We start from the raw sequence: 12,745 nt of genomic DNA on the forward strand, positions 1-12,745 counted from the left end.
ATAGGATAGAGGATAGGATAGGATAGAGGATAGAATAGGATAGATGATATTATAGGATAGAGGATAGGATATGATAGAGTAAACGATATTATAGAGGATAGGATAGGATAGAGGATCGGATACAGGATAGGATAGGATAAAGGATGGTATAGAGGATAGGATAGAGGATAGGATAGGATAGAGGATAGGATTGGAAAGAGGATAGGATAGGATACGATAGAGGATAGGATAGATGATAGGATACGATAGAGGATCTGATAGAGGAAAGGATAGGATAGAGGATAGGATAGGTAATTGGATAGGATAGAGGATAGGATAAGTTAGAGGATAGTATAGGATAGAGGATAGGATCGGATAGAGGATAGGATAGGATAGAGTAAAGGATAGGATAGGATAGAGGATAGGATAGGATATGATAGAGGATAGGATAGAGGATAGGATAGGATAGAGGATCGGATAGAGGATAGGATAGGATAGAGGATAGGATAGGATAGAGGAAAGGATAGGATAGAAGATAGGATAGGATACATGATAGGATAGAGGATCGGATATGATAGGATAGAAGATAGGATAGGATAGAGGATAGGATAGGATAGAGGATAGGATAGGATAGAGGATAGAATAGGATAGAGGATAGGATAGGATAGAGGATAGGATAGGTAATTGGATAGGATAGAGTATAGGATAAGGTAGAGGATAGGATAGGATAGGATAGAGGATAGGATTGGATAGAGGATAGGATAGAGGATCGGATAGAGGATAGGATAGGATAGAGGAAAGGATAGGATAGAGGATAGGATAGGTAATTGGATAGGATAGAGGATAGGATATGGTAGAGGATAGTATAGGATAGAGGATAGGATAGGATAGAGGATAGGATAGGATAAAGGATAGGATAGGATAGAGGATAGGATAGGATAGAGGATAGGATCGGATAGAGGATAGGATAGGATAGAGGATCGGATAGAGGATAGGATAGGATAGAGGATAGGATAGGACAGAGGATCGGATAGAGGATAGGATAGGATCGAGGATAGGATAGGTAACTGGATAGGATAGAGGATAGGATAAGGTAGAGGATAGTATAGGATAGAGGATAGGATAGAGGATCGGATAGGATAGGATAGAGGATAGGATAGAGGATCGGATAGAGGATAGGATAGGATAGAGGAAAGGATAGGTTAGAGGATAGGATAGGTAATTGGATAGGATAGATGATAGGATAAGTTAGAGGATAGTATAGGATAGAGGATAGGATATGATAGAGGATAGGATAGGATAGAGGATAGGATAGGATAGAGGATAGGATAGGATAAAAGACAGGATAGGATAGAGGATAGGATAGGATAGATGATATTATAGGATAGAGGATAGGATATGATAGAGTAAACGATATTATAGAGGATAGGATAGGATAGAGGATCGGATAGAGGATAGGATAGGATAGAGGATGGTATAGAGGATAGGATAGAGGATAGGATAGGATAGAGGATAGGATAGGAAAGAGGATAGGATAGGATACGATAGAGGATAGGATAGATGATAGGATAGGATAGAGGATCTGATAGAGGATACGATCGGATAGAGGATAGGATAGGATAGAGGATCGGATAGGTAATTGGATAGGATAGAGGATAGGATATGGTAGAGGATAGTATAGGATAGAGGATAGGATAGAGGATCGGATAGGATAGGATAGAGGATAGGATAGAGGATAGGATAGGGGATCGGATAGAGGATAGGATAGGATAGAGGAAAGGATAGGATAGATGATAGGATAGGAAATAGGGTAGGATAGGATAGAGGATAGACTATAGGATAGGATAGAGGATAGGATAGGATAGAGGAGAGGATAGGATAGAGGATATGATAGGATAGAGGATAGGATAGGATAGAGGATAGAATAGGATAGATGATATTATAGGATAGAGGATAGGATATGATAGAGTAAACGATATTATAGAGGATAGGATAGGATAGAGGATCGGATACAGGATAGGATAGGATAAAGGATGGTATAGAGGATAGGATAGAGGATAGGATAGGATAGAGGATAGGATAGGATAGAGGATCGGATAGAGGATAGGATAGGATAGAGGATAGGATAGGATAGAGGAAAGGATAGGATAGAAGATAGGATAGGATAGATGATAGGATAGGAAAGAGGGTAGGATAGGATAGAGGATAGACTATAGGTTAGGATAGAGGATAGGATAGGATAGAGGAGAGGATAGGATAGAGGATAGGATAGGATAGAGGATAGGATAGGTAATTGGATAGGATAGAGGATAGGATAAGGTAGAGGATAGTATAGGATAGATGATAGGATAGAGGATCGGATAGGATAGGATAGAAGATAGGATAGGATAGAGGATAGGATAGGATAGAGGATAGGATAGGATAGAGGATAGAATAGGATAGAGGATAGGATAGGATAGAGGACAGGATAGGATAGAGGATAGGATAGGATAGGATAGGATAGAGGATAGGATAGGATAGAGGATATAATAGGATTGAGGAAAGGATAGGATAGAGGATAGGGTAGGATAGAGGATAGGATAGGATAGAGGATCGGATAGGATAGAGGATAGGATAGGTAATTGGATAGGATAGAGGATAGGATAAGTTGGAGGATAGTATAGGATAGAGGATAGGATCGGATAGAGGATAGGATAGGATAGAGGATCGGATAGAGGATCGGATAGAGGATAGAGGATAGGATAGGATAAAGGATAGGATAGAGGATAGGATAGAGGATCGGATAGAGGATAGGATAGGATAGAGGATAGGATAGGATAGAGGATAGGATAGGTAATTGGATAGGATAGAGGATAGGATAAGGTAGAGGATAGTATAGGATAGATGATAGGATAGAGGATCGGATAGGATAGGATAGAAGATAGGATAGGATAGAGGATAGGATAGGATAGAGGATAGGATAGGATAGAGGATAGAATAGGATAGAGGATAGGATAGGATAGAGGACAGGATAGGATAGAGGATAGGATAGGATAGGATAGGATAGGATAGAGGATAGGATAGGATAGAGGATATAATAGGATTGAGGAAAGGATAGGATAGAGGATAGGGTAGGATAGAGGATAGGATAGGATAGAGGATCGGATAGGATAGAGGATAGGATAGGTAATTGGATAGGATAGAGGATAGGATAAGTTAGAGGATAGTATAGGATAGAGGATAGGATCGGATAGAGGATAGGATAGGATAGAGGATCGGATAGAGGATATGATAGGATAGGATAGAGGATAGGATATAATAGAGGATAGGATAGGGTAGAGACTAGGATAGGATAGAGGATCGGATAGAGGATAGAGGATAGGATAGGATAGAGGATAGGGTAGAGGATAGGATAGGATAGAGGATCGGATAGAGGATCGGATAGAGGATCGGATAGAGGATAGAGGATAGGATAGGATAAAGGATAGGATAGAGGATAGGATAGAGGATCGGATAGAGGATAGGATAGGATAGAGGAGAGGATAGGATAGAGGATAGGATAGGTAATTGGATAGGATAGAGGATAGGATAAGTTAGAGGATAGTATAGGATAGAGGATAGGATCGGATAGAGGATAGGATAGGATTAAGGATAGGATAGGATAGAGGATAGGATAGGATAGAGGATAGAATAGGATAGATGATAGGATAGGATAGAGAATAGGATAGGATAGAGGATAGGATAGGATAGAGGATAGGATAGAGGATAGGATAGGATAGAGGATAGGATAGAGGATAGGATAGGATAGAGGATAGGATAGGATAGAGGATATAATAGGATTGAGGAAAGGATAGGATAGAGGATAGGGTAGGATAGAGGATAGGATAGGATAGAGGATCGGATAGGATAGAGGATCGGATAGGATAGAGGATAGGATAGGTAATTGGATAGGATAGAGGATAGGATAAGTTAGAGGATAGTATAGGATAGAGGATAGGATCGGATAGAGGATAGGATAGGATAGAGGATCGGATAGAGGATAGGATAGGATAGGATAGAGGATAGGATATAATAGAGGATAGGATAGGGTAGAGGATAGGATAGGATAGAGGATCGGATAGAGGATAGAGGATAGGATAGGATAGAGGATAGGGTAGAGGATAGGATAGGATAGAGGATCGGATAGAGGATCGGATAGAGGATAGAGGATAGGATAGGATAAAGGATAGGATAGAGGATAGGATACAGGATCGGATAGAGGATAGGATAGGATAGAGGAGAGGATAGGATAGAGGATAGGATAGGTAATTGGATAGGATAGAGGATAGGATAAGTTAGAGGATAGTATAGGATAGAGGATAGGATCGGATAGAGGATAGGATAGGATTAAGGATAGGATAGGATAGAGGATAGGATAGGATAGAGGATAGAATAGGATAGATGATAGGATAGGATTGAGGAAAGGATAGCATAGAGGATAGGGTAGGATAGAGGATAGGATAGGATAGAGGATCGGATAGGATAGAGGATAGGATAGGTAATTGGATAGGATAGAGGATAGGATAGGATAGAGGATCGGGTAGGATAGAGGATAGGATAGGTAATTGGATAGGATAGAGGATAGGATAAGTTAGAGGATAGTATAGGATAGAGGATAGGATCGGATAGAGGATAGGATAGGATAGAGGATCGGATAGAGGATAGGATAGGATAGAGGAGAGGATAGGATAGAGGATAGGATAGGTAATTGGATAGGATAGAGGATAGGATAAGTTAGAGGATAGTATAGGATAGAGGATAGGATCGGATAGAGGATAGGATAGGATTAAGGATAGGATAGGATAGAGGATAGGATAGGATAGAGGATAGAATAGGATAGATGATAGGATAGGATAGAGAATAGGATTGGATAGAGGATAGGATAGGATAGAGGATAGGATAGAGGATAGGATACAGGATAGGATAGAGGATAGGATAGGATAGAGGATAGGATAGAGGATAGAATAGGATAGATGATAGGATACGATAGAGGATAGTATATGGTAGAGGATAGGATAGAATAGAGGATAGGATAGGATAAAGGATAGGATAGGATAGAGGATAGGATGGGATAGGATAGAGGATAGGATAGGATAGGATAGAGGATAGGATAGGATATGATAGAGGATAGGATAGAGGATAGGATAGGATAGAGGATCGGATAGAGGATCGGATAGAGGATAGAGGATAGGATAGGATAAAGGATAGGATAGAGGATAGGATAGAGGATCGGATAGAGGATAGGATAGGATAGAGGATAGGATAGGATAGAGGATAGGATAGGTAATTGGATAGGATAGAGGATAGGATAAGGTAGAGGATAGTATAGGATAGATGATAGGATAGAGGATCGGATAGGATAGGATAGAAGATAGGATAGGATAGAGGATAGGATAGGATAGAGGATAGGATAGGATAGAGGATAGAATAGGATAGAGGATAGGATAGGATAGAGGACAGGATAGGATAGAGGATAGGATAGGATAGGATAGGATAGGATAGAGGATAGGATAGGATAGAGGATATAATAGGATTGAGGAAAGGATAGGATAGAGGATAGGGTAGGATAGAGGATAGGATAGGATAGAGGATCGGATAGGATAGAGGATAGGATAGGTAATTGGATAGGATAGAGGATAGGATAAGTTAGAGGATAGTATAGGATAGAGGATAGGATCGGATAGAGGATAGGATAGGATAGAGGATCGGATAGAGGATATGATAGGATAGGATAGAGGATAGGATATAATAGAGGATAGGATAGGGTAGAGACTAGGATAGGATAGAGGATCGGATAGAGGATAGAGGATAGGATAGGATAGAGGATAGGGTAGAGGATAGGATAGGATAGAGGATCGGATAGAGGATCGGATAGAGGATCGGATAGAGGATAGAGGATAGGATAGGATAAAGGATAGGATAGAGGATAGGATAGAGGATCGGATAGAGGATAGGATAGGATAGAGGAGAGGATAGGATAGAGGATAGGATAGGTAATTGGATAGGATAGAGGATAGGATAAGTTAGAGGATAGTATAGGATAGAGGATAGGATCGGATAGAGGATAGGATAGGATTAAGGATAGGATAGGATAGAGGATAGGATAGGATAGAGGATAGAATAGGATAGATGATAGGATAGGATAGAGAATAGGATAGGATAGAGGATAGGATAGGATAGAGGATAGGATAGAGGATAGGATAGGATAGAGGAGAGGATAGGATAGAGGATAGGATAGGTAATTGGATAGGATAGAGGATAGGATAAGTTAGAGGATAGTATAGGATAGAGGATAGGATCGGATAGAGGATAGGATAGGATTAAGGATAGGATAGGATAGAGGATAGGATAGGATAGAGGATAGAATAGGATAGAGGATCGGATAGGATAGAGGATCGGATAGGATAGAGGATAGGATAGGTAATTGGATAGGATAGAGGATAGGATAAGTTAGAGGATAGTATAGGATAGAGGATAGGATCGGATAGAGGATAGGATAGGATAGAGGATCGGATAGAGGATAGGATAGGATAGGATAGAGGATAGGATATAATAGAGGATAGGATAGGGTAGAGGATAGGATAGGATAGAGGATCGGATAGAGGATAGAGGATAGGATAGGATAGAGGATAGGGTAGAGGATAGGATAGGATAGAGGATCGGATAGAGGATCGGATAGAGGATAGAGGATAGGATAGGATAAAGGATAGGATAGAGGATAGGATACAGGATCGGATAGAGGATAGGATAGGATAGAGGAGAGGATAGGATAGAGGATAGGATAGGTAATTGGATAGGATAGAGGATAGGATAAGTTAGAGGATAGTATAGGATAGAGGATAGGATCGGATAGAGGATAGGATAGGATTAAGGATAGGATAGGATAGAGGATAGGATAGGATAGAGGATAGAATAGGATAGATGATAGGATAGGATTGAGGAAAGGATAGCATAGAGGATAGGGTAGGATAGAGGATAGGATAGGATAGAGGATCGGATAGGATAGAGGATAGGATAGGTAATTGGATAGGATAGAGGATAGGATAGGATAGAGGATCGGGTAGGATAGAGGATAGGATAGGTAATTGGATAGGATAGAGGATAGGATAAGTTAGAGGATAGTATAGGATAGAGGATAGGATCGGATAGAGGATAGGATAGGATAGAGGATCGGATAGAGGATAGGATAGGATAGAGGAGAGGATAGGATAGAGGATAGGATAGGTAATTGGATAGGATAGAGGATAGGATAAGTTAGAGGATAGTATAGGATAGAGGATAGGATCGGATAGAGGATAGGATAGGATTAAGGATAGGATAGGATAGAGGATAGGATAGGATAGAGGATAGAATAGGATAGATGATAGGATAGGATAGAGAATAGGATTGGATAGAGGATAGGATAGGATAGAGGATAGGATAGAGGATAGGATACAGGATAGGATAGAGGATAGGATAGGATAGAGGATAGGATAGAGGATAGAATAGGATAGATGATAGGATACGATAGAGGATAGTATATGGTAGAGGATAGGATAGAATAGAGGATAGGATAGGATAAAGGATAGGATAGGATAGAGGATAGGATGGGATAGGATAGAGGATAGGATAGGATAGGATAGAGGATAGGATAGGATATGATAGAGGATAGGATAGAGGATAGGATAGGATAGAGGATCGGATAGAGGATCGGATAGAGGATAGAGGATAGGATAGGATAAAGGATAGGATAGAGGATAGGATAGAGGATCGGATAGAGGATAGGATAGGATAGAGGATAGGATAGGATAGAGGATAGGATAGGTAATTGGATAGGATAAGGTAGAGGATAGTATAGGATAGATGATAGGATAGAGGATCGGATAGGATAGGATAGAAGATAGGATAGGATAGAGGATAGGATAGGATAGAGGATAGGATAGGATAGAGGATAGAATAGGATAGAGGATAGGATAGGATAGAGGACAGGATAGGATAGAGGATAGGATAGGATAGGATAGGATAGGATAGAGGATAGGATAGGATAGAGGATATAATAGGATTGAGGAAAGGATAGGATAGAGGATAGGGTAGGATAGAGGATAGGATAGGATAGAGGATCGGATAGGATAGAGGATAGGATAGGTAATTGGATAGGATAGAGGATAGGATAAGTTAGAGGATAGTATAGGATAGAGGATAGGATCGGATAGAGGATAGGATAGGATAGAGGATCGGAGAGAGGATATGATAGGATAGGATAGAGGATAGGATATAATAGAGGATAGGATAGGGTAGAGGATAGGATAGGATAGAGGATCGGATAGAGGATAGAGGATAGGATAGGATAGAGGATAGGGTAGAGGATAGGATAGGATAGAGGATCGGATAGAGGATCGGATAGAGGATCGGATAGAGGATAGAGGATAGGATAGGATAAAGGATAGGATAGAGGATAGGATAGAGGATCGGATAGAGGATAGGATAGGATAGAGGAGAGGATAGGATAGAGGATAGGATAGGTAATTGGATAGGATAGAGGATAGGATAAGTTAGAGGATAGTATAGGATAGAGGATAGGATCGGATAGAGGATAGGATAGGATTAAGGATAGGATAGGATAGAGGATAGGATAGGATAGAGGATAGAATAGGATAGATGATAGGATAGGATAGAGAATAGGATAGGATAGAGGATAGGATAGGATAGAGGATAGGATAGAGGATAGGATAGGATAGAGGATAGGATAGGATAGAGGATAGGATAGGATAGAGGATATAATAGGATTGAGGAAAGGATAGGATAGAGGATAGGGTAGGATAGAGGATAGGATAGGATAGAGGATCGGATAGGATAGAGGATCGGATAGGATAGAGGATAGGATAGGTAATTGGATAGGATAGAGGATAGGATAAGTTAGAGGATAGTATAGGATAGAGGATAGGATCGGATAGAGGATAGGATAGGATAGAGGATCGGATAGAGGATAGGATAGGATAGGATAGAGGATAGGATATAATAGAGGATAGGATAGGGTAGAGGATAGGATAGGATAGAGGATCGGATAGAGGATAGAGGATAGGATAGGATAGAGGATAGGGTAGAGGATAGGATAGGATAGAGGATCGGATAGAGGATCGGATAGAGGATAGAGGATAGGATAGGATAAAGGATAGGATAGAGGATAGGATACAGGATCGGATAGAGGATAGGATAGGATAGAGGAGAGGATAGGATAGAGGATAGGATAGGTAATTGGATAGGATAGAGGATAGGATAAGTTAGAGGATAGTATAGGATAGAGGATAGGATCGGATAGAGGATAGGATAGGATTAAGGATAGGATAGGATAGAGGATAGGATAGGATAGAGGATAGAATAGGATAGATGATAGGATAGGATTGAGGAAAGGATAGGATAGAGGATAGGGTAGGATAGAGGATAGGATAGGATAGAGGATCGGATAGGATAGAGGATAGGATAGGTAATTGGATAGGATAGAGGATAGGATAGGATAGAGGATCGGGTAGGATAGAGGATAGGATAGGTAATTGGATAGGATAGAGGATAGGATAAGTTAGAGGATAGTATAGGATAGAAGATAGGATCGGATAGAGGATAGGATAGGATAGAGGATCGGATAGAGGATAGGATAGGATAGAGGAGAGGATAGGATAGAGGATAGGATAGGTAATTGGATAGGATAGAGGATAGGATAAGTTAGAGGATAGTATAGGATAGAGGATAGGATCGGATAGAGGATAGGATAGGATTAAGGATAGGATAGGATAGAGGATAGGAAAGGATAGAGGATAGAATAGGATAGATGATAGGATAGGATAGAGAATAGGATAGGATAGAGGATAGGATAGGATAGAGGATAGGATAGAGGATAGGATACAGGATAGGATAGAGGATAGGATAGGATAGAGGATAGGATAGAGGATAGAATAGGATAGATGATAGGATACGATAGAGGATAGTATATGGTAGAGGATAGGATAGAATAGAGGATAGGATAGGATAAAGGATAGGATAGGATAGAGGATAGGATGGGATAGGATAGAGGATAGGATAGGATAGGATAGAGGATAGGATAGGATATGATAGAGGATAGGATAGAGGATAGGATAGGATAGAGGATCGGATAGAGGATAGGATAGGATAGAGGATAGGATAGGATAGAGGAAAGGATAGGATAGAAGATAGGATAGGATAGATGATAGGATAGGAAAGAGGGTAGGATAGGATAGAGGATAGACTATAGGATAGGATAGAGGATAGGATAGGATAGAGGAGAGGATAGGATAGAGGATAGGATAGGATAGAGGATAGGATAGGTAATTGGATAGGATAGAGGATAGGATAAGGTAGAGGATAGTATAGGATAGATGATAGGATAGAGGATCGGATAGGATAGGATAGAAGATAGGATAGGATAGAGGATAGGATAGGATAGAGGATAGGATAGGATAGAGGATAGGAAAGGATAGAGGATAGGATGGGATAGAGGATAGGATAGGATAGAGGATAGAATAGGATAGAGGATAGAATAGGATAGAGGATAGGATAGGATAGAGGACAGGATAGGATAGAGGATAGGATAGGATAGAGGATAGGATAGGATAGAGGATAGAATAGGATAGATGATAGGATAGGATAGAGAATAGGATAGGGTAGAGGATAGGATAGGATAGAGGATAGGATAGAGGATAGGATAGAGGATAGGATAGGATAGAGGATAGGATAGAGGATAGGATAGGATAGAGGATAGGAAAGGATAGAGGATAGGATGGGTTAGAGGATAGGATAGGATAGAGGATAGGATAGGATAGGATAGAGGATAGGATAGGATAGAGGATAGGATAGGATAGAGGATAGGATAGGATAGAGGATAGGATAGGATAGAGGATAGGATAGATGATCGGATAGAGGATAGGATAGGATAGAGGAAAGGATAGGATAGAGGATAGGATACGTAATTGGATAGGATAGAGGATAGGATAAGTTAGAGGATAGTATAGGATAGAGGATAGGATCGGATAGAGGATAGGATAGGATTAAGGATAGGATAGGATAGAGGATAGGATAGGATAGAGGATAGGATAGGATAGAGGATAGAATAGGATAGATGATAGGATAGGATAGAGAATAGGATAGGGTAGAGGATAGGATAGGATAGAGGATAGGATATGATAGAGTAAACGATATTATAGAGGATAGGATAGGATAGAGGATCGGATAGAGGATAGGATAGGATAGAGGATGGTATAGAGGATAGGATAGAGGATAGGATAGGATAGAGGATAGGATAGGAAAGAGGATAGGATAGGATACGATAGAGGATAGGATAGATGATAGGATAGGATAGAGGATCTGATAGAGGATACGATCGGATAGAGGATAGGATAGGATAGAGGATCGGATAGGTAATTGGATAGGATAGAGGATAGGATATGGTAGAGGATAGTATAGGATAGAGGATAGGATAGAGGATCGGATAGGATAGGATAGAGGATAGGATAGAGGATAGGATAGGGGATCGGATAGAGGATAGGATAGGATAGAGGAAAGGATAGGATAGATGATAGGATAGGAAAGAGGGTAGGATAGGATAGAGGATAGACTATAGGATAGGATAGAGGATAGGATAGGATAGAGGAGAGGATAGGATAGAGGATATGATAGGATAGAGGATAGGATAGGATAGAGGATAGGATAGGAAAGAGGATAGGATAGGATACGATAGAGGATAGGATAGATGATAGGATAGGATAGAGGATCTGATAGAGGATACGATCGGATAGAGGATAGGATAGGATAGAGGATCGGATAGGTAATTGGATAGGATAGAGGATAGGATATGGTAGAGGATAGTATAGGATAGAGGATAGGATAGAGGATCGGATAGGATAGGATAGAGGATAGGATAGAGGATAGGATAGGGGATCGGATAGAGGATAGGATAGGATAGAGGAAAGGATAGGATAGATGATAGGATAGGAAATAGGGTAGGATAGGATAGAGGATAGACTATAGGATAGGATAGAGGATAGGATAGGATAGAGGAGAGGATAGGATAGAGGATATGATAGGATAGAGGATAGGATAGGATAGAGGATAGAATAGGATAGATGATATTATAGGATAGAGGATAGGATATGATAGAGTAAACGATATTATAGAGGATAGGATAGGATAGAGGATCGGATACAGGATAGGATAGGATAAAGGATGGTATAGAGGATAGGATAGAGGATAGGATAGGATAGAGGATAGGATTGGAAAGAGGATAGGATAGGATACGATAGAGGATAGGATAGATGATAGGATACGATAGAGGATCTGATAGAGGAAAGGATAGGATAGAGGATAGGATAGGTAATTGGATAGGATAGAGGATAGGATAAGTTAGAGGATAGTATAGGATAGAGGATAGGATCGGATAGAGGATAGGATAGGATAGAGTAAAGGATAGGATAGGATAGAGGATAGGATAGGATATGATAGAGGATAGGATAGAGGATAGGATAGGATAGAGGATCGGATAGAGGATAGGATAGGATAGAGGATAGGATAGGATAGAGGAAAGGATAGGATAGAAGATAGGATAGGATAGATGATAGGATAGAGGATCGGATATGATAGGATAGAAGATAGGATAGGATAGAGGATAGGATAGGATAGAGGATAGGATAGGATAGAGGATAGAATAGGATAGAGGATAGGATAGGATAGAGGACAGGATAGGATAGAGGATAGGATAGGA

This window comes from Halictus rubicundus, unplaced genomic scaffold, assembly GCF_050948215.1.
Source record: "Halictus rubicundus isolate RS-2024b unplaced genomic scaffold, iyHalRubi1_principal scaffold0144, whole genome shotgun sequence".
Lineage (NCBI taxonomy): Eukaryota > Metazoa > Arthropoda > Insecta > Hymenoptera > Halictidae > Halictus > Halictus rubicundus.